The 26,677-nt window shown below is 38.8% G+C and overlaps 1 protein-coding gene and 1 pseudogene across 2 annotated transcripts in view; both read right to left on the bottom strand.

The window, feature by feature from the left end:
* The window catches only part of LOC131792885 (NLR family CARD domain-containing protein 3-like), a 102,268-nt gene extending 82,542 nt beyond the window's left edge, over window positions 1–19,726 (bottom strand). For both annotated transcript variants that reach the window (XM_066167920.1, XM_066167921.1), the window contains exons 1-3: window positions 19,621–19,726; window positions 19,369–19,434; window positions 17,922–17,992 (exon numbers count right to left, since the gene is read on the bottom strand). The gene's annotated coding sequence lies outside the window, so the exon portion shown is untranslated. The remainder of the gene's footprint in view (window positions 1–17,921; window positions 17,993–19,368; window positions 19,435–19,620) is intronic.
* On the bottom strand, window positions 2,048–10,755 carry LOC136281510 (uncharacterized; annotated as a pseudogene).
* Window positions 19,727–26,677: the final 6,951 nt, after the last annotated feature.

The raw sequence follows: 26,677 nt of genomic DNA, 5'->3' as shown, positions 1-26,677 counted from the left end.
TGAATAATCTATTGGTGTGTTCACATTCACTCCCAGGGAAAATTGAATGAATCAATGTAGAGACGAATGATGTTACTATGTATGATAGAAGTGCCAATTTGTAATGTTTTATTTAGCTTGAGATAGAGAAATAAAAATTTCACTCTTTTTTTGCGACGTTTTTGTGTGAAAACGAGGCCCTAGGCCTCGAACAAGCAGCCGCTGTTACCATGGCAACAAGAGTGCTGCGACCTTTATAAAGGGTATTTTTGTGCATCCCCCCTGAGCGCCTAACTGCATGCAAAATTTGAAGGGGAGTTGGAAATTTTCTTACAGGGACTTGTTCTTAATTCGGCTGTTTCGTCTTGGTTGGCAGCTAAACCTCGTCGCAAGCGCCCTCCAAAGGTTTTCAACACAGCACCACCACCAGGTCCAGGATCTGCAAATGAGGATGTTCCAGTGATAATTGTACATGATGTTGGTATACAGGCAACTGATGATGACGCCCAGTTATTCTATTCTGTTGAGGAAGAGGTAGAGGAAATCTCCAAAGCCTTGGAGCTGCCAGATTTGGATGCCGAAGATTCTAATTGCGGCTCTGACTTTGAGTTTTCATAAACTACAAAAAGTGTCAGTTTCACACTTTATCACTTTATAAGCTGAAGTTAAAGGCCCATTTCCAACCTTGAGCCAACGCGGTCGTTTGTTTTCGTTTTGAACCACCACTTTTGTTTAAATAGCGCCTCTGATTGGTCAGTTATTTTTACCTGGTCACGTCTCAAATACCTTCTGCCTTTTCTCCGATGAATTTGAAGACCTTATCAAAATAATTCTGTTTAAAACAGTTCTATACATTTTAATCCGGTATGGAATTGGATGAATCTATTGATTTAGTAGATTCCGAGGCAGTAAACGCTTATGGATCGGTTGTTGCTAAAGAGAAACGCGAAAATCCTTGCGAGCATTTCGAAGAAGGTGAAAATGTTGATCCACCACGTTTTCATTCATTCATCAATTTTTTTTCATTGAAGTTTGCCATCCATGTTAAATAGGACCAAGGGGTCAGTTGAAGTTTCCTGCCCGTGGAGAGGAACTTGCGCTCGAAAGAGTGGTCGGGGTTGTTGTCCATGCAAAGCAGCAAATAAGAATTGTAACGCAAACTGTCAGTGTCGCTGACGTTCGAGTTCCTGCAATGAAGTGACTACACTTAAAATAATTAAACGTCCGGCAGTGCGATATTTTCCCATATTTCTCTTCGAAATCCAAAAAATATTTATATGAAAATGTTTTACCTTTATGTACAATCCTCAAGCGCCTCCAGGCAGCCTAAAATTTCGAACTTGATGTTTCTCGCTAACCCTGTTTACAGAGTACGAAGCCATCGAGGCGCTTAAAATTTCAATGACACGGCTGTACACGGTCCTTAAACAACTCCATATTTCTCCTTGAAATATACTAATTTTTCACTAGAAAATATTCTACCTTCATTTACAATCCTCAAGCGCTTCTAAAAAGTGAAAAAATGCCAACTTTCTCCGTTTCGCTGACCTTGCACACAGAGTACGAAGAGATCCAAGCGTGACACTAAGAAAATTTTCACCAGACACTACCGGACACGGTCTTCAAATAACTAAACGTCCGGCAGTCTGATATTTTTCCATATTTCTCTTTGAAAAATACCAGTTTCTATCGGAAGTATTTTGTCTTCATTTGAAAAAAATTTGAATATTGTCCTTTTCGCCGACTCTTCACAGAGTACGAAGAGCTCCAGGCGTGACACTTAAAAAATTTTTTCTTAGGATTCTTCAAGACAAAATTCAAAATACTGTAAGGAAACAGTGAAATAACGAACGGCGAATGTATTTACCGTAAAACTGTTGACTATATGTTCAGGATGGCTCTTGAGAAAGACGATTTTAGAAGGATTTCAGTGATCTGGGAATTTCGTGTTACAGGAAATTGGGTCGCGGCGCGAGTTGCATCAAGGTTGAAAATGGGCCTTTAACTTGTAACTGTAGGATAAAAAGAGGCTCCGAAAACAACAGTGAAATAAACAAATTCTCCCAGAGTACCATTCTTTTTTATTATAATAGATTAAGTATGCATCATTGCAAGAAGATTTCTTCTCCAGATTGCAGGAAAATGCGTTCCTGGGAGACTTTTCTTTTAAAAATTTCCCGGGGGAGCATGCCCCCGGACCCCCCTAGAGGTTCGGGCCTTCGGCCCTCAATTTTCAAAGGTACCTGCTTACTTTTAAGGCAGTGCCCTTCTACTTGAAAGTTGTTTAAACCCTGCTTTAATTGCCTCAGCAAGACATTCCATTCTAAGACAAATCAAACTTGGTTAGCGTCTTGTTCACTTTGATTGCCTCAGCAATACATGTAGCACCCGCAGCACTATTACCATTGTAAGACAAATCCAAATTGGTTAGCGTCTTGTTCACTTTGATTGCCTCAGCAATACATGTAGCACCCGCAGCACTAATACCATTTTTTTGCAAACCCAAACTGGTTAGCGTCTTGTTCACTTTGATTGCCTCAGCAATACATGTAGCACCCGCAGCACTAATATCATTCCAAGACAAATTCAAATTGGTTAGCGTCTTGTTTACTTTGATTGCCTCAGCAATACATGTAGCACCCGCATCACTAATACGATTGTAAGACAAATCCAAATTGGTTAGCGTCTTGTTTACTTTGATTGCCTCAGCAATACATGTAGCACCCTAAGCACTAATACCATTGCCTAGCAAATTCAAATTGGTTAGCGTCTTGTTCACTTTGATTGCCTCAGCAATACATGTAGCACCCGCAGCACTAATATCATTCCAAGACAAATTCAAATTGGTTAGCGTCTTGTTTACTTTGATTGCCTCAGCAATACATGTAGCACCCGCAGCACTAATATCATTCCAAGACAAATTCAAATTGGTTAGCGTCTTGTTTACTTTGATTGCCTCAGCAATACATGTAGCACCCGCATCACTAATACGATTGTAAGACAAATCCAAATTGGTTAGCGTCTTGTTCACTTTGATTGCCTCAGCAATACATGTAGCACCCGCAGCACTAATACCATTCGAAGACAAATCCAAATTGGTTAGCGTCTTGTTCACTTTGATTGCCTCAGCAATACATGTAGCACCCGCAGCACTAATACCATTTTATTGCAAACCCAAACTGGTTAGCGTCTTGTTCACTTTGATTGCCTCAGCAATACATGTAGCACCCGCATCACTAATATCATTGTATCGCAAATCCAAATTGGTCAGATTCAAACCAGTACCAAACGACTTCGATAAATGCAAGTGAGAATCGCTTTTTTCTCTTTTGCATTCGTTGATGGCCTTCAATACAATTTCTGCACCACCGCCTTCATTTTTGTTGACTTCATTTGTTAAACTCTTTACAAGAGCCACAACCTGTTCATCGCATTTCATGGCCAAAATTCCACACGAAAACAAAAGTATTTGTTTAAGTTTAACGAAATACCTTGGATCGGAAACTAGTTCTTCAGGTTTCATTTCCTTGCTTTGAATCTGAGAACAAATGAAGAATGCTGCAAAGAATTCTTGAAAACTTTTATGTAAGAAGGCATAATCCAGTGTTGGTCTCACTTTGCTGCTACTAGGCTGCACTGACAGAAAACCAAATGCAGTCAGGTCTTTTGCATGGTTTCCCAATTCACTTTCACTTAAATCCAGCTTATCGTCAAGTAAACTATTCAACGCTACCTTTCCAAGGTGATTCAATTGCGGTTTGTAATGGTTTGTCAGGTCTTCGATCTTTTCTAATAGTCCCTTCCTTTTCTATATCTTCTCAAAACACATTCAACCATATCCAAGTACAGTTGAGCTCTGCTTTCGGGGAGTGTGCCCTTAAACTCTTCGCATAAAAGGCAAAGAAGTGCTGTGTTTAGAGGATTGGCCGCTATTTCTCTCAGGTTTTTATCTCGCGATATCCGTTGCGAGAGCTTGGTGGCTAAATCCGTCCTTTCTTTAAAGTACTTGGTGACAAATTCTATCACATGCTTTTCAGTGAATCCTTCGATCTGAAGCAGCACGTCAAAAAATTTTCTCACCTCTTTTCCAGCTTCTTGTCTTGTTGTTGCAACTATGTGGCATCTGCGGAGTTCTCTTCCTTCAATTAATTTGGAAAACATCGACAATTTCCCGGATGGTAACTCATCCAATCCATCCAATATCAATAAAATGCTGGACTGATTTTCACGAATAAACTGAAAGAATTGTTGTTTGACTTCTTCATCGATGCCTAGGGGCAGCAGCTGATCATCAATGGCTTTCCAAACGTCAGAGTGGATGTCTCGACATTTCAGCAACAATACCACTTTAAATGCTGTTGAGCCGTAGCCCTGAGGTGCTTGCTGTTTTGTGGCCCAGTCGTAGGCGTACTTTTTACAATAGGTGGTTTTTCCCATACCAGGTTCTCCTTCAATCAACACTGTTCTCGGCTCTGAACACTCTTCATACGGGTCTAATATCGATGACATGTCAACAAATACGTCAGTGATTTCTCCTTTCGTTTTCTTTCTTCTGACCACTTTGAGCCTTGTAAAAATATTGCCAAGAAAAAACATAAACTCTTCACACCATGGAAATGGTGAGAGCCATCCCTCGCGAGTCTTGTACAGCTGGCGAATTCCATTGATAAGCTCAGTTGGATCAAAAATACCTAGCAGTAGCAATATAAGTAAAAAATCTAATGAATGCAGCATTGAAAATTGTGGTGCCTCTCTGGTATTCGGCACTGGATTTAAATAAGTGAATGAGTACGATACCGTTGCCAAAGAAATTACTTGGACGATGCAAAAAGGTTTTAGTGTATGATTCATGCTTGCTGATTAAAAGCCATTTAGATTATGAATTCAGGTAAACCTACTCTGTTTGTTCGGCTTCAAGGGTGTCTGACGGTGAAACTCTGTCGTAAAATAAATTACTCGGGAGATTAATATTCATATCATTGGAGCCGTAGTCTGAGAAAGGCTTTTTCGGGATATACCGAGACTACGAACAAATAAATGGAAAGCAAACAACGCCTTTGTGCCTTCTTTGTCACGCGGTTTCATCAAAAGTGCTGGAGAAAACCGGGGGCTCGCCTGCGATGAAGTGGGAGGCTTTTCCTACAGTCTTTTCCTTAGGAAACTATTTTACTCAAGATGATCCTCATTCAACTATTTTCCCATGTAGAATTGAATACTCCACAATATGAGCGCAGGAAGGGTTTAGTTATTTTATTCAGAAATATGCGGATTACATCTAATGCTACTAGGTATTCGGCACTGAATTTAAATTAGCGAACGAGTACGACACCACTGCCAAAGAAATTACTTGGAGGATGAAAAAGGCATCAATGTATGATTCATGTCAGTTTACTGACCAAAAGCTATTTGGCTTGTAAATACAGTGGAACCTGCCCTGTTCATTTCTAACATCGAGCCGAACTTAATGCCAATGTTTTCGTTAAAACTGTAACTCGTTTTATTTCGTTCTCCACTCTAATCAAAATATAAAGTTTTCCATGCTAATTACGGGTGCAAGTTTGAACAATTGGAGGAAATGAAAGTACACCGCAGAGATTATTCCAGAGATTGTCTAAATTGAAAAACTGAATCTCTTTAAGATAGGGTGATCTCTCCCTCTCTCACTCTCACTCAGGCCATGTTGACTACGGCTAAATTTGCGGTTAAGCAGGATAACTTTTATTGTATAATTCAACTAACCTTCATCCTTGCTTTCTCCCATTGCGGCTGTCAGAGTACGTAGACTTTTCTTCATCTTTGCCATCTCGCCTATCATTTTCTTAACAGACCCTTTCGATGAATAACATTGGAACTTTTAGTCCGAGTGAGAGTCGCTATATTCATTAAAAGTTAACTAAATAGATCCTTTTCCCTTCCTCTGTTGTTGCTGTTTTTTTTTTTCAATTTTATACAACATTCTAAAAAAACTTATGGCTCGGCTGCAGCGGTTTCTGATAGTGAAACTCGGGAGATAAATATTGATATCATTGGAGCCGATAGTCTGAGTAAGATTTTTGTCAATTAAAAAAACCAAAGAACGCTTTTCCGCCCTCGTTTTCACGTCGTTTAATCATAGAAAAAGAAAAACGCTGGAACAAACCAGAGGTCCGCCTGCAATGCATTGTGAAGTTTCGTTCACAGTTTTCGCTCGGGAAAATTAAAATAACCGCACGAGGCATGGAGGACAGTCAAGAGAAAGATTATAGCTTTTTGGGGAACGACTGGAAAAATCTCTACGTTTGCGTCTTAAAAATTATTAGCGAAAATGTAAATGTGCGAAAGTTTTCTTAATTTTTGCCTCATCATGTACAATGCCCGGTCACATTCGCGAATTTAACAGGCTAAAGCAGCATTCGAGCGACGATTTGGTACTTAAAATATGGAGGAATAATAACACTGAAGCGACTTGAAGAGTTTTTTGTCTCTGATTGTGAATTACGTCAGTATTAGCCTCCATAGAAGAGGGGGGAGCGGTGCGAGATTAACTATATTTATGCAATCCCACTGTCCCACTGGGCCCCGGTATGTTCCAAGTAGTGGTTCTAGTTCTTCATTTTTCACGCGTGGTGCAAAAATAGCTTCCAAATATAAGACTAGTTCCGACCAAAATTAAAACTTCATGAGCTAGCCTGCATTGCCGTGTTAACTGAAAAAAATATACTTTTGTAGCCTTCTGATTCATCCACAGTGGCAGGGGACAATGTTTTTCTTACCTTCAATATCTTCAAGCTTGTCTTTGATGTTGTCGTCGTCTATCTTCCATTGTTTCATCAGTTCACGATAATGCTCCTCGATATGTGGATCCATGCTGTCGAGCTCAAGATTGTCGATTTTAGCTCTAAAATGAGCTCCTCCCAGTCTCACCAAGGCCTCTCGAATTTCGTGCCAATAAGCACTGAAACTACTGTTATCCACAGAGGCTTGACGAGCATGGGCGTATACAGTATTCCTGTAATACTTTACTCTAGCGATGTCATCTTCGATGCCTGTGTCTGTAGCTGGGGGAAGCTCATCCCATCCCCTGGTAGGAGTGCGCAAACTACAGATATTTCTAAGTAGCACTGTTAGGAGTGTGATGTCGAAGGTTGCAGAAGACACGAGTGAGTGAGAAGGGTACAACTTCCCCCATTGCTTGGGATTCAGCACTTTCCTCCGCCCTCTGTACAGTGATTGCAATGTGGCGTAATGCACTGAGGTACTTCCCAAAACTGTATGTAGAGTCGCTGGTGGATGTATTTTGTCAAAAGTGGACTGAAGCACCTGAGATCCAACATTCACCAGGAGGCGGCATAGTTTTGCATAGTTGGTAGTCTCTGTCGTAGATGCGAATGACTTGGAATTGCTATTAATCAAACCTATTTGAAAAAAAAGAAATTCTCAATGGCCAATTCTGACCGAGAATGGTTTCAAATCGCGATGTCATTTTCTAAATCCTTTCGAGCACGGAACACCGACGAAAGAACTATTTTGGCGACTTAACAAGAGATTTAATCAGAGATATTTGATCTCAAGACAGTTTTTGGATCAAGAAAGAGCTTTTTATTCAGTTTACAAAGTAACAACCAGACATAAACAGCAGAAATAAAATGTTATTTGAAAGTTTAAAGTGAAAGGAATTAGCAGGGGGAGTTCTTATTTCTTCTTGAAGGCCTTAAATTCAGTCAGTCCTAGCTGGTTGACGTTTGATTCCTAATGGAATGTAATCTGTTTTCTATGTACCAGTTTCGACATAAGAGTGTGATTATACACCTGAATGTTTTAAGGAAGGCTATCTTCTTGACATCTACCAATCTAAGACCTCTCCCTATCAGACCAAAATACTACAAATGAACACACAGTTTCAACATTGGGGTTTATTCTTCATTTTTCACACATGGCGCAAAAATAGCTTCCAAATGTAAGACTAGTTCCGACCAAAATAACAACTTCATGAGCTAGCCCGCACTGCCGTGTTAACTGAAAAAAATATACTTTTGTAGCCTTCTGATTCATCCACAGTGGCAGGGGACAATGTTTTTCTTACCTTCAATTTCTTCAAGCTTATCTTTGATGCTGTCGTCGTCTATCTTCCTTTGTTTCATCAGTTCACGATAATGCTCCTCGACAACTGGATCCATGAAGTCGTGCTCAAGATTGTCGATTTTAGCTCCAAAATGAGCTCCTCCCAGTCTCACCAAGGCCTCTCGTATTTCGTGCCAGTAAGCACTGAAACTACTGTTATCCACAGAGGCTTGATGAGCATGGGTGTATACAGTATTCCTGTAATACTTTACTCTAGCGATGTCATCTTCGATGCGTATGTCTGTAGCTGGGGGAAGCTCATCCCATCCCTTGGTAGGAGTGTGCAAACTACAGATATTTCTAAGCAGCACTGTTAGGAGTGTGATGTCGAAGGTTGCAGAAGACACGAGTGAGTGAGAAGGGTACAACTTCCCCCACTGCGTGGGATTCAGCACTTTCCCTGTGTACAGTGATTGCAATGTGGCGTAATGCACTGAGGTACTTCCCAAAACTGTATGTAGAGTCTCTGGTGGATGTATTTTGTCAAAAGTGGACCGGAGCACCTGAGATCCAACATCCATCAGGAGGCGGCATAGTCTTGCATAGTTGGTAGTCTCTTTCGTAGACGCGAATGGCGATGAAGCCCCAGCCATGAACCTGACTTAACAAGGATGACCTGCAAACAAGGAATTGATATTAAGTTATATTAATCACACCCATCCAAAAAAAGAAATTCTCAATAGCCATTTGAGACCGAGAATGGTTTCAAATGGTAAGGTCATTTTGTAAATCCTTTGGAGCACGGAACACCAACGAAAGAACTTATCACCTATGTAATGAACATCACAATAACTTCATTTTGGTGGAAGGTTGATCAAAACCAGTAAAGTGGAGGGGGACAGGGGGCGGGAGCCCGGGAGAACAGGGGGGCAGGAGAGGGCGGGAGAGGGTGGAAAGAGGGAGAACAGGGGGCGGGAAGCGGGAGGAGAAATAAAGAAGGCAATAGTTTGTTATTTATTACTGGGTATTATTCAGTCAAAAACGCTCATCTAGCAAAGTTTTGAAATTTCCTATTAACATCCACCAAGGCTTAAAAGAAAATTTTGGAAGCAAGAAAACGTAAATTTGAACTCGGGCTGGAAAAACAGCATTTATTCAGGTGAATTTGGAAATCCCTTCAATTCGATTACGTCATAGGTCATGAACTGTAATAACTTTCATCGGGACCCAAGGGTCCCCCTGCCAAAACAAAGGCCAGCAAATGAACAATAATGTTAAGTTTTGGCACAGTTTGAAAGTTAAACCCAGGTTTCTGATCCTCTTGATTAACCTGAAGACAGAGCAAGACAATGAAGGGTGGGAGTCGGGAGGCAAAGGGGCACAAAACTACAGGAGGCGGGAGAACGTGGTACGGGAAGTGGGAGACTCTGACCCCCCTGTCTCCCCCCACAGTAAAAATCAGTGCACATTTTACAGGTTGACCACCATGCAACACCTGCAGTTCCATGAGCAGACCCAAAACTGCACCAATACCACTACCATAAATATATTAACACTACGTCTGGTTGCCAATATTTGCATAGAATCACCATGGTAGCAGCTAATTACTGAAGGGTACCTTGGAGACCTTACATTAGGATCAACTTGGCAAAACCTATGATAGACCGTTTGCATGAATGTACCAATTTCCCAAGACATGTAAACATGGGATAATAATTGCCAAGCCATGTACTTTGTCAAGGATGGAACCAGCTCTCTGCATAAGATCTTCCACATTCCTATTTTAAGAGGGGAGCTTAAACTTTGATTTTATATAAATTAATACGTCTTAAACAGTGAACCAATGACAACCAAATGACAACCAAAGCCAAAGAGATTTGATTTGCTCAGCATAAAATTAAGCCTCTCAAATGCTAATGTTCAAGTGCATCACAAAATGATCAAAACAACCCATAGGTCATTGTGCAGAGGAAGCACTCTACAAACCTAGCTCTACTCAATAATTACAACCAACTGTATATCAAAACTGAGAGAAAAAAAGAGTAGTAAGTCCTCCTACCTTGAATGGTCAGTTACCTCGGTTCAAGAAAATAACCCCTGAATCAGGGACAATGTCAGAAAGTCTGAAAAGGGAGGAACAGAACAACAATTACTGTATATCAGTTTTGAAAGACAATGCATGGTGTTGCTACTGCTAATGTGCAGTTGTTGTTATGGTTATTGTTATTAGTATTTAGTCAAAAGCACTGAAAACTTGGATGTGATAAATTTGAACAAAATAGGTGTGCATGTAGCATTTATTTCTCTCAAAATAATTACCATAATTAAAGTCATGCAGTCATAATGTCCATCAATGTCCAAACAGGACACAATTATTCCCAGCAAATAAATTATTAACCCTTTAACTCCCACATCAAATTTGTAATTCTCCTTACTCCCAACCATACAATTCTAATAATATTAGTTCAGAGAATTTAGTATTGAATCAACTTATTATCCCCAAATTTTTATTTTTCTTTACTCTCATCACTTATCTGGTTGATATTGTGTTGATATTGTAAGGAGAAATTCTGTCTTGGTCACTCATGGCAATTAAAGGGTAAACAAAGATTCAAAAAGTGAAGGCAAGTTTCAAAAATGAGAGAAAAAAAGGGCAGCAAGTCCTCCTACCTTGTTTAGAGTTTCCTGGGTTCAAGAAAATAACCCTTGAATCAGAGATAAAGTCAGAAAGTCTGAAAAAGGAAGCAGCACAACAACAGTTACTATATATCAGTTATGAAAGACAATGACAGTCACAAATAAGGGCACTAACAGGTGCCCCAAGGTTATGAGTGGTGTTAATGGCCACATTATATAATTATATCAAAGTAATTTCATATTATCTGCTGAGTTAATAATATAAATTCGCTATTGTGGTGAGGTTAAAAGCTGGCAATTCGTTTGTCAGCTTAATTGCTCTGACAAAGGGCTAACACTCAAAATGTCATCTTTTTAAACCTTATGAACTCAGTTGATAATACTAAATTATCCTGGTATAGTCTCCCACCGCGGCAGCGCCACAGTTTCTTTAGAACTTACCCCCTTTATTCATTTATAATTATCAAAAGTCAACTAGAATTAAAAAAAAAACAACAACAACAAAAACCACCATGATTCACAAAGGCTGACCAAATATGACCCTCCATATGATTTCAGGGACAAAGGTGATGACACACACGCAACACACCAACACATCGTGCAGAATTCCCATTGTTCCGCGACATTTACTAACAAAAGCCAAAAATATATAGATCTGTAATATTAGCAGCGAACTGTACTCTGGAGAGCTTTGATTAGTCATAAATTACGTGGGCTTTCCTCCTCAGGGAATATCACTCTAGCTCATTAACTGTTCAAGCAGAGCTAAGGGACAACTGCTTAATAGAAAGTTATTGTTAATGCTATTTTAGAAAAAATCATCCATTCGTGCTTGTGTTACATGCTGGACGAGCGTTCAATTTTGAAACCTTCCGTTACATATTCATCTCTTTCTACACCTTACTCAATCAACACTTCGGTTCTACCATTAACCATACATAGGATTCTATTTTTAGTCGGGCGACCGACCATAGGTTTACCCTCGGGTTTCTCCACAAAGCTCAGTTACGTGCAATGGCGAATACCGCAGGCACGTAATGGAGGCGCAACCTTCTTTCCACTCTATCGAACATGGCGGATTTGTCGAATATCTTAGCGAATGGTGTCATCTTTTCTACGCTCAAGCATACAGACTCACGCATCGTTCGCGGTAGACCCACTCGAAAGGATGGTTTGTGTAATGAGCGTATATTTCGAAACGGGTCGTTCCGCGAACTCAAAATAGCAAAAGAATCAAATGATTTAGCGAAGGTCTCACTAGAATCAAACCAGAAATCAAATAAGTTATCAGAGAACAGAAAATGTGGACAGAGTGACCTAAGAACATTTGCTGATTAAGACAAGGTGCCTCGTTATCAAACTCTAGGAAACGACGACAAAGATGCCATGTTGGACTTTCATCAGAGTAATTTTTATATTTATGTGACCTCTATGGTGATTATTAAGCTTACATTCGTTATGTTTTCACTCAAAAAGAATACATTACCAGCTGTTATTTTTCCATTTGTTGCATTAGTTTTGTCGCTTTTGTGCGTATATTATATTCGCATATTGTTGAGCAGGAATGTTTGTTTGGCACCAAACGAAGTGGTGTCAAATGAATGCGATGATGTATTGGACAATGTAGCGCCATGTATAGAACAAAAGTGTGGCAAATCAGCGTTGTGTATACAAAAAAATGATGTTGCAAAAGAAATAAAATTGCAAAAGAATTCAGGTCTCGTTATGCGATGTTTGTTAATCATTGTAATATTAACAATGGTGATTACCATGTGCGAAGACGATTCGATCGTGAGCCCAGCAGAATACTATAAAATCAAAGTGCTCTGTGAGCAAACTCGTGAATTGACACATGATTTTTTGGATTATGTTTAATGTTATCTGGTTTAGGGAATTTTGTGGTTGATTTTCATATCTAGAGTACGAGCAGTAGTTCAGTGTTCGCTAATGTAGCAAAGAAACAAAGTAACGTTAGGATAAGAAGGCATTACAACTGAAGTGATCATGCCATTACATTTGACAAGGGTGGATGATGTCATGTGTTTTAAACGTATATCATTTTTGTTTCTGGCTCAAAAGAAAAGGTTGGAAGTAAATGAGGGTGAAAAGTGAAATTTACTGTCTATCATTGTAAATGTTGGAAAATCAAAGCAGTACTGTCATAATGAAAACATTAACGATTCCCGCTTTATCAAATGAGACAAACGGGAACGAGTTTTGAGTGATATAACTAAGCCAAGACTGCCATCGTCATTTTGGATCTCCGCCTGGGTAGATTTAGTCACGTGCTAGGCAACGTATAATCAAGAACAAGATAGAATTTCATTTCAGGCCCATTTATCAATTTTGTGGAGTATGACTTTCGCATTTTAGTACGTAATATTTATTTTGAATCTTCAAGTTGTCTTGAAACTTAAAAGAAAATTGTTCTTTAAGAATTCGCTGAAAATCGGTAGCTAAAATTGTCTGTTTAGGTGTTATTTGATTTTCGTGTTAACTTGTAATTTCGTCAGTCGCCGGTGTCCCAGCGGATTTGGACCCCACTAGATTTGGACCCCCCGGTCCAAATCCGCTAGCGGATATGGACCCCCCGGTCCAAATCCGCTAGCGGATATGGACCCCCCTCTGCGGATTTGGACCCCTTAAAAAACTGAGTGAAATCATCATCCTTAATGTTCTAATAAAAATGGATGATACTTTACGTTCCAGAGCGTACTAAAGTATGTTTTCAATTCAAAACATGCGTATCGTTAATGCATACGAACTGGCATCCCGTCGGATGTTTCTTTTGACCAAGGGAAATTGGGCAAGAATTTAGTTTGATGTCTGGAGAGAGGTCGTTTTTTAACCTTTTCCGCGATAGTCGAACACCGTTAGATTCAATAAGAAACAAACTTGTGACACTAATTTATTTTGTCATTGTTCAATGCCCGAGTGTTGGGACGACATGTTACAGTGCGAGGGATTTAATACTGCCTCGGAGGACGAGTGGCTTTGCATTGTCTGCAGATTGCCAGACTCTAGACGTCTTCGTAATTGTTAAGGTGTTATTTCGGATCCTTCAACAGTTAATAATCGTTAAAATTAGAAAATAAGATTGAGTTCGATGTAATAGTCTCCACTTTTGTTAAGACGTTGACATTAACGTTGATTTGCATCTGAAAATAAGCTGAGAGTTCCAATAGTTCAGAATAGAAACATTTTTACTTATTATAGGCTTTACGAAAGACTTGTAATACGAGTAGTTTCTTCGTTCTTGTTCAAAAACTGTTTAATGTTATTATTTTAGAAAATTAGACTGAGTTATTTCTGTGACTGGACGGAATAGTCTCCACTATTGTTATGACGTTTCGTAACAATGTTGATTCGCATCAGAAGAAGCAAAGATTTATTGCAACAAATTCAATAGTTCGAATGCAGTAGTTTGTTCACATCTAATTCTTGCGTATACTGTTCGACTCGCTATAATGAATGCGATAGAATTGGAACGAAATGGCTGTTGTTGTTTTTTTACCTTCATTGAGGAAATGTTGTGTTGTGATTGAAAAGAACGTCGACAAAAAAGCTTGCAAATGGAATTAGTTACCAAATATGATACAAAGGATGCTTAAAAGGAAAGTTTGGTAGGGGGTCCAAATCTGCGAAGGGGGGTCCATATCCGCTAGCGGATTTGGACCGAGGGGGTTCGAGATTCTCTATGCAAATCTTCACAATGGGGAATCTTTGAAAGCGGGAATCTTTAAAAACGTAACAATTTTTTGGCAGATGGCAGTGTCACTCGATTATCATTTCTTTTATCAGCCTGAAAGATAAGTCAGTTATCAGCCCTGTAAGCAATCATGATTGAATACTCTGATCTACATCGTTCAGGGTTCAAAATAACAGCCGGTTGCCGTTTTAAAAGCTTTCTGGAAACGTAAACAAGTAGAAAGTTTCGAAATTTGAAACGTGCTACAGGGATAATTTTTGTTTACAGTATTCAGCTTTTATGTATTTGTTCAAACGTGCAAGTTTGTGTCCATACCGTCAATTTACCGTGTTTATGTTTCTGCACGTACATACTACTTTTAATCAAGATTTATTTCCGCCAAATCCTGGTTAATGTAATGTTTAAAAAACGAGCAGGAGTGTTTTTGACCCGATAAAACACGTGCTGCGAGTTTTTGAACGGCTTCAAAAACATTCTTGGAAAAGCGTGTGTCAAGAGAGTTCATAACAATTATGCTTTTGTGAACGTTTGAAATTAGCATACGAGAAAAACATTAGCGAAAACGAGTTGGAGTCACTTCTGCCAACTGATCTTGAATTCGAAGTTTCAGATGATGTATTGTCTAATATGCCTTTACCAGATTACTGTACTAATGGAATAGATAATTTTCCAGATGTGTATTTCACAACGGTACTATTTATTTGGTGCAAAAGTAAATTTACTGTGTGAAATTTGTTGAAAGAACATTAAATATGTTCCCACCATTTGTTGTGTCAGTTTCTGTGTTGATAACTAATTAATATTCATAAGTCACGTGCAGTGTCTTTATATCTGATAAACACCGCATACTAATAAGGATGAGGTTTATCGATATAAAGTCACTGCACGTGATGTATTATCTACCATTTGATAGGTTAATGGGTTTATGAATTATAAATGAGTTTTTGAAGTAAAATTAAAGTTCTGCTACCAAATGCATGACTTAAAGCGAAAACTGATTTCACAGGGAAAGTAGTTTTTCAAACTAGATGTTTTTATCGTTAATTTTGTTTGGTGTTCTTGAAGATTATTATCTGCTGAAAGTCATTTTTCATGATCACCTGAGCAGAACCACAGCAAGATAACTTCACATGAGTTTGCATATTCTAAAGTCAAAGATGAATCGTTGAAGTGGTTCATCTGCAATCCATTTTCTACATTCTAGTTGATTATTTTCTATCTTATATTTTTCCATCTCTGATAAGGATGAGTTGGCGCAGCATTTTTAAAATCTTTGTGACAATGCTTTCTAAATATAATTCGGCTGATTGTCAACAAAATACGTTGATTGTTATGTATCCCAATCCAAACATTTAGGGTAACTGAAAAAAAACTACGAAGCGTAACGATACATCAAGAGTTAGAGAAGAAGACTTTTGCTTGAAAAACAACTCTCTTTTGCAATATACAAGGATTGCCTAAAGGTTGAAAAATGCAAAGTTTTTACTTTCAGTTTCGTTTTGGCATATACCTCCTCAAAGCTAATTTATCGGTTTTCCTGCTTTAGGTAAGGTGCTGTCGCTAATGTGGATAACAGGAAGGGCTGTTGAAAAAAATTTTCTCGCCACTGTACAGTAAAGCAGAAATATTTTGAAGCATGCAATCAGTATGTAAGCAAAAGCTTGACTGATTTGATCAAATATCAGTCGCGGAAAGTCTGCTAGTAAATAATCACAAAGCCACTCATGGCTGACTGACTTACAAACTTTTCCAAAACTTTTACCCTTGTTGCGAAATGAGTCAGGAGACATCCAATAACAATAACAAAGAGTCCAAATGATTAAATACCTATAGCTAAGAAAGGAATTTTGTGTTTGACCCTATAGTTAACACATAAACGATTTCACTTGATAAAAACGATTGTTAAACTTTTACTGATGTAATAATGTAAAAAGAAACAACTTTGCAGGAAAGTTGAATACAAAAAAAATTCAATCCAGTTGAATCCCACGATCAAAACGCACAGTCCCTCTCAAATTTTTCTTCCAGCCTTGTGTCAAATGAACTGAAAGTGATAACAAACTTAGAAACTCAGAGCGAGGCCGGTTTGAACGACAGATCGAGACAGGAACTACCAAATTAATGGCAACCAAGAGGAAATTTCTTTCTGTACATCAAACACATTATCAGAACAAACATACGCTCAGAGTTAGTCCGATCGAATCATGAGAGACAAAATTTACTTTTGCCTATGGAAGTGCTCAATAATAGTCGTATGAGGCTAATTCGATCTCAATTACATCTCTGGCTTGCAATTGATGTTCGTACAATAAACAAGCTTAAATTAAATGCACCGTATGATCATAGTGGAATAAAACTGCCCAGTTTTAAGTTGGACGATTACAGAACGAAGTAAAACAGTTCTGAGAAAGTGTAAATTAAGGCTAGCATTATAAGTTAAGCTTTAGCTTTTTCATTTACCAGAGCCATAGTCTACGAAAGTATCATCGTACGTAAACATGATCGAAGAAGACCAACAACATACCGTGACTCAGTCCTTGTCGCCAACCACAAGTCAGGCATGCATTCATAAGTAGTTTCCATAATTAAAAGATTCCAACATCTCGAACAACATTTTCATGATAGAGTCATTCCGGCTGATGTGTTCCCGCTTAATTTGACCAAGGTTTTGTTTTATTCTTAGATGTAACTCTATATAAAAACATGTTGATTTAAGAGATCGCGATTATCCTCAACTTTTGTTTGGTAATTTTAGAAAGATTATATCGGCTGCAAGTTCCCCCCCTTTTTTCATGATCAATATGGGGCAGAACTACATGGAAATAACTTCACAGGAGTTTGCATACTAATAAACTCAAGATGAATCTTTGAAGTAGTTCATCTGCAACACATTATTTTCTCTCTTATATTTGCTCATCTCTCTAATAATTTACTTAGTTCAAAAGTAACCTCCACATGAAAAAAAGTAATTAAAGTGTCTGCTTTAAATCCTAATGCAACTCATTCACAGCCACATGTTCCAACTTTGTTTTTTAATCAGAAGTTGATAATTATAACACAAATATTTTTTCAAGTAGAAGCTTGTGTGAGCTTGCTATCGCCTTTCTTTCTCCCAAATCATCATATGGATGGTCACAAATACAGAACCTTGCATAGAGCAAGCAGTTGCATCCTATACTGGTCATTACACCTGTAACAACCAAAGCAACTTTTAATCATTAGATGCATTTCAGCTGCCAGGTCCAACATAATAAGACATGGTGTCAAACACTACTATTGAAGGATGACAACATTCAATTTATACTCCTGAGCGTAAATTCAAAGGATTGAACCACTGGGTAAAGATTGATGCAAATTTAATTAGTGACCTATCTTGCTACTTTAACATTATGTTTCATATTCAAAGCAAAATGATATTCATGAAAAAAAAAAAAGAGAATAGCACATAACAACATAAACATTTTTCATTCCCATGAGAATAAGACAAAAAATCCTTACATATATGTATCATATTTAAAGAGGGAAAAATGGAAAAAAAAAAAACATATATACCTACCCTGTTAAGATTTCCTGCCTTCAAAAAATCACAATATGAGCAGTCAGAAAATGATGGACATGTAATAATTTCTGAAAAAAAAAAAAAATAAAATAAATTAATCAAATGTGAGAGATATTGACAGTCACAAAAATTCCATTTAAGGTGCTATATTTATTCCTTTAACTCCCATGAGTGACCAAGACCAAATTTCTCCTTACAATATAAATACATTATCAACCAAAAATGACAGTGACAAATTAAGAAAAAAATTAATTCAGGGATAATTAGTTGATCCAATACTAAATTCTCTGAACTAACATTATAAGAATTGTATAACTGACAGTAAGGAGAATTACAAATTGGATCTGGGAGTTAAAGGGTTAAGGCAGTATTGTTGCTATTGAAAAGTGTAATGAACTGAAGAAGCTTTAGGACAATCTGAAAGACATAGATGACATAAGGCTGTTTCACTCGATCATGCTGAAAAGGGGTTGTTCGAAAATAATTGCAGCCAAGAGGAATCCTACAATGGTAAAACCTTCAGATATTTCAATTCATGGATACTGCATGTGTTTGCTGTTTTTAGAACACAGCAGGTTGAACTGGGAACTGAGGAAATAAATAATAAATATAATAAATATGTCATTCAACAAATTGCCAAGGAAAACTTCAATAGTTTTTGGGAAACTTAGCTTTGAATTGGCTGTTGCATAATTTAACATCTGCAGACTATTCAGTGGTTCCTGTTACTAGTAAAGTAAAGCTATATGCTGAGGCACAAAGAAAGATTGCTTTGGGATTAGAGTTCAAATGCTCAATAGCCCCTTCAGTGCACACTGAACCTCATTCGCCATTTTCTTTCCATCCCACCCTCCTCAGTGGTTATTTGTTATGGAAATATTCCCTATCTTTTGGGTTTTCTGTATATGAAAGCCTCTCTGTTAATATTATGTTTTAGCACTATTAGATTTATCAGCTTACATGCATCAAATAAGAGTCACATTTTGTGGAAAATAAGTTAATCATATAAAGACTGCATGATTTGTCCCAAACATTACTTGTGGTCAAATGTCCTATGGTTTATCAGATTGAATTGAAAGGCACAATAATTTTGTGAAAAAATATCATCGATAAATAATGCCTAACTCGAGTTCTCGGAAAACATCTCATTGAATTAGAGAAGGCAAGTCGTTCTCTAGCACTGGAAAATGAACTGTGAGTAAAGGCTTTCGCTTTCAGTTTCCTGTCGCCTTCGAAAATAGCAACTTCCGCCTAGACTGATACGTACGTATTGCGTGTTCCAATCTTCACTAAAGCATTTCCCTGTCCCTTTAATCTAGATCAGAAACGACTGCTGGAAGTAAAACAGCTGGTCTGAGTCCAAAACAGACCCTTACTAAAGTATGAAATTCAAATAAAGTGACCTTTTAGTGCGCATCAATTCATAATTCATGAATCTACTTACCTCTCAGAATGGTGATTTAAACGAAATAATTACACCCGGGGTACGTGAAGAGGCTACGCAATCGTCCTGAAAAGAGAAAAAAAGTAGCTTATGTATCAAGTATATCTTCACCATACGCTTATTTCCAAAGGCTTGTGTTAAAATTTTCGTAATCATACGCATTTACGCGAGTGAAATACCGTAAGTCAACAACGGGTTATTGAAGTTAAAGTTAAAGTTACGGAGTGAATAACTTTACTATTTTGTCTGTACCTGCTCTTTCTTCGGGTCAACTCTTCTCATGGACAGCAATGTGAGTTTAAACCGATTTGTTTCCTTGTTTCCTGATCTTCCGTCGAGAGAACGAAGAAAGTCAAAAGCTAGATATTCTAACAATCTCAGAGAAGGGAGTTGTTCATGACACATGCGCAGATAACATTATTTGCAAATGAAACATAACACCTAAAATCGAGTAACACTATCACGCAATGAAACTAACTTTGCAATGCATTTCTCGGCCTCAGAAAGAAACATCGTTAAAAAAAATTGCAACGGTATTCTTTAAAGGTTCACATGAACAATAAGCAACCTTTTTTTCTCCTAAAGCTGGAGACGAGTTTTGGTTAAAGTTGCTTCCACACAACAAACGCGTGATTCACTTCCTACCACCTCTTACTACAGGTCACGCATCTTAACAAGACACGCACGGCAGATTTCAAATAGCATTTTATTACCAAAACGACTGACGAGTGATGCGTTCGTCGTCTTATGTTTTAAAAATTTTTAAAGGCCGGAATCTGCCCCTTCCCTCCCTCCCTTTAAAAACACGGCCAGAAACTCTTAACTTCGACCCTCGTAGTTGCCACTTAATCCCAATCAAAAACCTCCCTCCTTCTGATTACTAATTGTTGGAGTCTGATCACCAAAGCTAAACTGTAAACCAACCCTTTGAGTCTGTTCCTTTGACGTCTCCATCATCGACCCGTCCAAAGACTGGCTAGGCGAGAAGGACTGACCTAGATGGACCTGATCAGAATATTGTACGCAATCAACACATGGACAGAGAGTCGGATTGTCCTGCAGGGATTAAAGAAAGGAACTCTGCGACTGATTTTAAATTACAGGATAAATGCTCTCAAATATATTTTTTTAAGCTGACGCCTACAAAGGAAAAGTATAAAGTTTTCAAAATAAATACTTCATAAAGCTCTACTAAAGAATTATTGACCTTATTCCTATAACTTGCAATTTATCTGTGCAAGCTCAAATAGTGAAGATAAAATCTGAATTGAACCCTGAGTCAAACACTCAGAAAGACTAGCTTCATGTGGTAAGGTGCCGCTCATTATTTATCGCCTATGGGGGGGGGCTGGAGGATTTTGGTTGTGTCACGACTTAATTTACCTGCTGCCCCATAATATATACTTATGATTCCTTATTGACAGTCAATTGGCGGTCAGTTTTCTATAGTCCCCCTTAAAACTCTGATAGCGACAACTGATCAGCCTCCGTTCATTGAAAACCATGTAAATCCCATCCCCCATCCCCCCCCCCCCCCCTCAAAACAAAAAAAAAAAAAAAAAAAAAGAAGGAAGATGAATCGTCCCTCCCCCGGTGATAAATAAAGTGTCTGGTCTCTAAAACTCTTCACATAACTCAGTCTGGTTTTTTTAGTTTTGAAAAAATTCACTCGTGCTTATTTATTCCAAATTGAACTCGAAATCATGTGATTACCTCTACAAATTCAAATTGGTTAGCGTCTAGTTGACTTTGATTGCCTCAGCAATAGATGTAGCCGGCTCACACTATACCATTGTCAGACAAATCCAAATTGGTTTAGCGTCGTTGTTGACTTTGATGGCCTCAGCAATAGATGTAGCACCAGCACACACCAATACCATTGTAATACAAATTCAAATTGGTCAGATTCAAACAAGTTCCAAAAGACTTTGCTAACCGTGAGTGAAAATCACTCAGTGTCTTTTACATTCGTTAATGGCCTCTAATACAACTTTTCAACCACTGCCTTCATTTTCGTTCATTTGCTAAACTCTTTACGAGAGCCACGACTTGTTCATCGCATTTCATGGCTAAAATTCCGCACGAAAACAAAAGTACCTCTTCAAGTTTAAAAGTACCTTGGATCGGAAACTAGTTCGTCAGGTCTAATTTCCTTGCTTTGAATCTGAGCACAAATGAAGAATACTGCAAAGAATTCTTGAAAAAATTTACGCAAGAAATCCAAATTCAGTCAACTCTTTTGCATGGTTTCCCAATTCAGTTTCATTAAAATCCAATTTGTCGTTAAGTAAACCATTCAACGCTACCACCCGAGGCGATTCAATTGCGGTTTGTAAAGATCTGTCGGTCTTCCCTTCTTTTTTTTTCTATATCTTCTCAAGACACATTCAACCATATCCAAGTACAGTTGAGCTAAAGCGTGCCTTTCCTTAAAGTACTTGGTGACAAATCCTCTCACATGGTGTTTAGTAAATCCTTAGATTTGAAGCAGCGCGTCACAGCATTTTCTCACCTCTTTTACAGCTTCGTGTCAAGCTGTTGCAACTATGTGGCATCTGGGGAGTAATCTTCCATCAATTAATTCGGAAAAATCGACAATTTACTGAATGGTAACCCATCCAATCCATCCAATATCAATAAAATGATATGTTGTTTGACTTCTTCATCGATGTCTCGGGGCAGAAGCTGCTCATCAATGACTTCCCAAACATCAGAATGGATGTCTGGACATTTAAGCACAATACTGCTTTGAATGCTGTGGAGCCGCAGCCCTGAGGTGCTTGCCTTTTGGTGGCCTAGTCGTAGGCGTACTTTACAGTAGGTGGTTTTTCTCATACCAGGTTCTCCTTCAATCAACACTGTTCTCGGCGCTGAACACTCTTCATACGGGTCTAGTATTGACGACATGTCACAAATACGTCAGTGATTTCTCCTCTCGTTTTCTTTCTTCTGACCACTTTGAGCCTTGTAAAAATATTGCCAAGAAAAAACTGAAACTCTTCTCACCATGGAAACGGTGAGAGCCATCCCTCGCGCGAGTCTTGTACAGCTGGCGAATTCCATTGATAAGCTCAGTTGGATCAAAAAATACCTAGCAGTAGTAAAATGAGTAAGAAATCTAATGAATGCAGCATTGCGAGTAAGAATCACATATCAGTAATCATATGCTTGCAATGCAGGAAGTTTTTTCTCCATGGACATAGTTAATCGAGCTGGCTTGCCACAAGTCTACTGTATGTAAGTGTTAGAGTGTCCGAAGTAATGAACGGAAGGTGGTAGGTTTGAGTCCACACTGAATAAAAGTCGTACCGCTCTAACTATCTATTTCCATTAAATTTCAAAATCATGTGTTGCATTTCTAGTGTTCTTATTGGTTCTCTCAATTTCGGTATATGAAAATGATTTATGGAAATGATTTGTTTAAGTGTCGCTCAGCTAAATCTATTTTTGGCTGGAAGCAATTACTTCTTTTAGTACATTGGAAATTAACCAAAGCAAATGCTAGTCAACGTCATATTGGTAACAAAAAGTGAAAGTCAAAAAGTTTAATGTAACTTGATTAAATGGGACTTAAATTTTAAGTTTAACTTACAGCACTAGCCTGTGATTTTACATAGTGGAGCATAGATTTCGCAAACGGACAGTAAAAGTACAGTCTGGTATGGGTTATATAAAACCGCACGATCACAACATATTTACCTGTCCTGCAATGAAAAAGGAAGACCAAGAATAACGAGTACTGAAAGAGTCCGATATATAGAGGAAACAAGAAAAAAAAACGTGTTTCTGGAACAAAATCTAGTGTTCCGTCCCCTCTAGGTCTGAATTCGTCAGCAGAAACAAGACAAAAATCTGTTTCCGAAAAGTAACCTAGTATTTCCGTCGGCATTCTGTCTGATTACGTCAACGGAAACAAGAGAAAAACGTGTTTCCGGAACGTCCTTGTATTTCCGTGAAATTTAGGTCTGATTACGTCGATGGAAATATAAAAAGTTACACTTGCGGAAACATTTGTTTCTTTCAACTGAAACCTGACGGAAACATGTAAAAAAGTTGTACGGTTCCGCTGTGACCGCAGCAACGGAAACACGAGTAAACGCCACCAAACCGACAGCGGAAACGCGTGTTAACCGTCGTGTTTCCGCAACGGTTTCACATATTTCTTCCACGTTTCCGATTACGCATTCTTGATATTTCGTCCTGTGACAGGGGCCGCGCAAGGGAGGGGCTGAGGGGGCCTTAGCCCTACACTTTTTTTTGCAAAAAAAAAAATAAATTAAACAAAAAAAATTAATTAAACAAAAAATAATTTAACAAAAATAACGGAGCCAAAAATAGCCCTTGCTTCGCGGTCCGTGCATTGTATTTTTCAGAGGGAAGAAAACATGATGCCGGGATGTTGGCAGACTCCAACCTGTTGGCAGATCTCAACCGATATGCCCTTTCGCCAGCTGAACGGCCTCTATTTATATACGGTGATCCGGCTTATCCTTTGCGAGTGAACCTCCAAAGCCCATTCAGAAATAAAGTTTTGACTGCTCAGAGGGAGGCATATAACGAAGCCATGAGCTCCGTTAGGTCTTCTGGAATGGCTCTTCGGAGACATTGTAAACTATTTCTATTTAGATTTTAAAAAGAACTTAAAACTTGGTTTTGAGCTCAGTAGGGAAAATGTATATTGCTAAAAGGCAAAATTGGCATCTAGCAAGAATTTTCATGATGGGTGTTTTTTGACTTACTTAAATGTTGGAAAATGGGTGGAAATAAGATATTGCCATATGCAATTTAGTATAATAATAGTATAATAAGCCAGTTGATCATTTCTTATTCCTTTTGGCGGTCTTACCTTACAGGTAGAATTTCGGTCACCTTTTTCTTAATTTGATCGCGAATTTGACATGGAGAGAGATGTTTTTGCGTAAACTAAAATTTGCGGCTAAATATTAGTAGATTGCCATTATGTTGCGAAAAGAAATTTAATTACAAATTTTACGAATTTTCTTTCTTGCAGAAACTTACTAAGACCGGAAAACCAAATCAATAAAGCCGAACCCGCCAACGATTTTAAAGCTACTGCGGTTTTACCTTATGTCAAACTTCTATCCGAACAGCTTCGCCGTTGCCTACAACAACAAGGCGTACGCGCTGTTTTCAAGTCGCAGACTACGCTAAGATCTCAGTTAGTACGACAAAAGATGCTGTCGACCGGGCTAAACAAGATGGCGTAGTTTAAAGCATTTTACCTCTTGGTGGCTCTAATAAAATACCTGAGTTAGATCTAAGATTGTACGAGGACTTACGTTTGATAACCATATGCGGGTGCGAGGCCGTGAATGGCTTTAAAAGCTAATAACAGAATCTTAAAATGTATACGCGTTGGCACAGGTAACCAGTGTAACTCATAGAGTGCTGGAGTGATTTTAGAATATTTCCCGATATCCATAATTAATCTAGCGGCAGTATTTTGCACGCGTTGTAACTTAGCTATTTGCTCTTTGGGAAGGCCATACAATAAAGCATTACGGTAGTCTAACCTGCTCGTGATGAGTGCGTGTACCAGGGTGAGTAAGCTGTCTCTCGATAAATACTTCTTATATTCAGGTTTGGATCAAGCCAGCTTCCAAGGTTCTTAACTTGGTAGCTAGGTTTTCTCTCTGAACCACCTACTTTAATATTCATAGCCTGCAATTTGTTAAGCTGCTGGCGAGTTCCAATAATAATAAACTCAGTACTATCGTCATTAAGAAGGAGTCTGTCATGGATCAGCCAGCGCCTGATCTTCTCAATACAACATTCCATCGCACGGACTGCATCTTCCTGGGATGTGTTACTAAAAGGTTTGAAACTCAGATAGATCTGTGTGTAGTCGGCATAGCAATGCACGTGTGGGAGATGATCCTCAACTACCCTGAATAGCTTGGACACATAGATGAGAAAGAGCAGGGGGCCAGACATGACCCTTGTGGAACACCACACTCCAGACTAAAGCGCTCTGAAAGAGACCCGTCAATGGAGACTCGCTGACCTCTTTTCGCCAGATACGACCTGAACTATTCCAAGGCCAATCCGCATATCCCAAGCTCCTCATTCAGACGAATAAGGAGGGATGTTATAATTAACTGTATCGAAAGCGGCGCTAAGATCGAGCATGACCAGCAAGGTGACTTCTTGAGTGTTCATTTTCATCGGAATATCTTCGTGACTCTAAAAAGAGCCGTTTCCGTACTATGATTTTTACGATATGCAGACTAAAACTCAGGACATAGTAAGTGAGTCATCATATGGGTGTGTATTTGCTCAAACACCATCCTTTCAGTCAGCTTTGAAACATACTGCAGGTTGCTGACAGGTCTGTAGTTTTGTGTATAAAAGGTCTAGCCCAGACTTCTTCAGCAGTGGGAGGACAAGCGCACACTTCCAGTTATCAGCGAATAGCCCAGACTCAAGTGATAAATTGATCATTTTCGTTATGATCGGTAGAAGCATATCAATGCAATCTATCACCAGGGATGTTGGCATAGGGTCAAGAGTGCAGCTTTTATTTGTACTGCTGTTGATGAGCTCGCGAACCTTTCTTCCGTAATGGGGCTAAATTTGCTAAGGGGGGAGGTGATACTAGGGCGTAGTCATCGGGGAGTGCTGGTAGCCCTTGCGCCATGTCATCGAGATTGGAACCAATGGTCTCAATTTTCTAAATAAAGAAAGTTTAGAAAGAACGAAGTAAAGTTTATTGATCGTGGCCCTTATTACTACAAGCGCAGGGTCAAAGAGGCAATTCACATTAGACTTCACCCTAACAACATCAACAGGGATAGTGGAATAGAAATTCCAGAAGCGTGGATGCCCACGATCAAAAAAACACAACAACAGGAGAGCCGTGCGACAGCGGACCGCCGTGGGAGCAAATCACTGATCAGCAAGGATCGAAAGGCACCAATCAGAGCTGTTGAAAAAAACAACTAATCACAGCAGAGCATCATGCTTAAGAAGATCACGCATGACTAATCGACCTCATCGCCTGAAGAAGACTAGCAGTATGCAGTCAAAACGTCGCGATCTACATCACACGTGACTACATTGTGAGACAAACGAAAAACGAAAAACACAACCATTTCTATGAAAGAATGACTTTACTTTAAAAAATTGATCCCGTACAGGAATTTCGTGGAAATAACCCTCCTTATACTTTTGCCACTGATATTCTAGTTTTTTTTATGTAAAATCCGTGTCGAATTCCCGATCAATATTTCTTAAATTTTAATTTAGCACGTTCGACACCTCTTTTTCTTAGAGGTGACTTAGGGCGTAA

The sequence above is a fragment of the Pocillopora verrucosa genome, chromosome 6 (genome assembly GCF_036669915.1).
Source record: "Pocillopora verrucosa isolate sample1 chromosome 6, ASM3666991v2, whole genome shotgun sequence".
Taxonomy (NCBI): Eukaryota; Metazoa; Cnidaria; class Anthozoa; order Scleractinia; family Pocilloporidae; genus Pocillopora; species Pocillopora verrucosa.
Note: the sequence above shows the minus strand (reverse complement) of the source record. Positions and strands in the feature narration are given on the sequence as shown.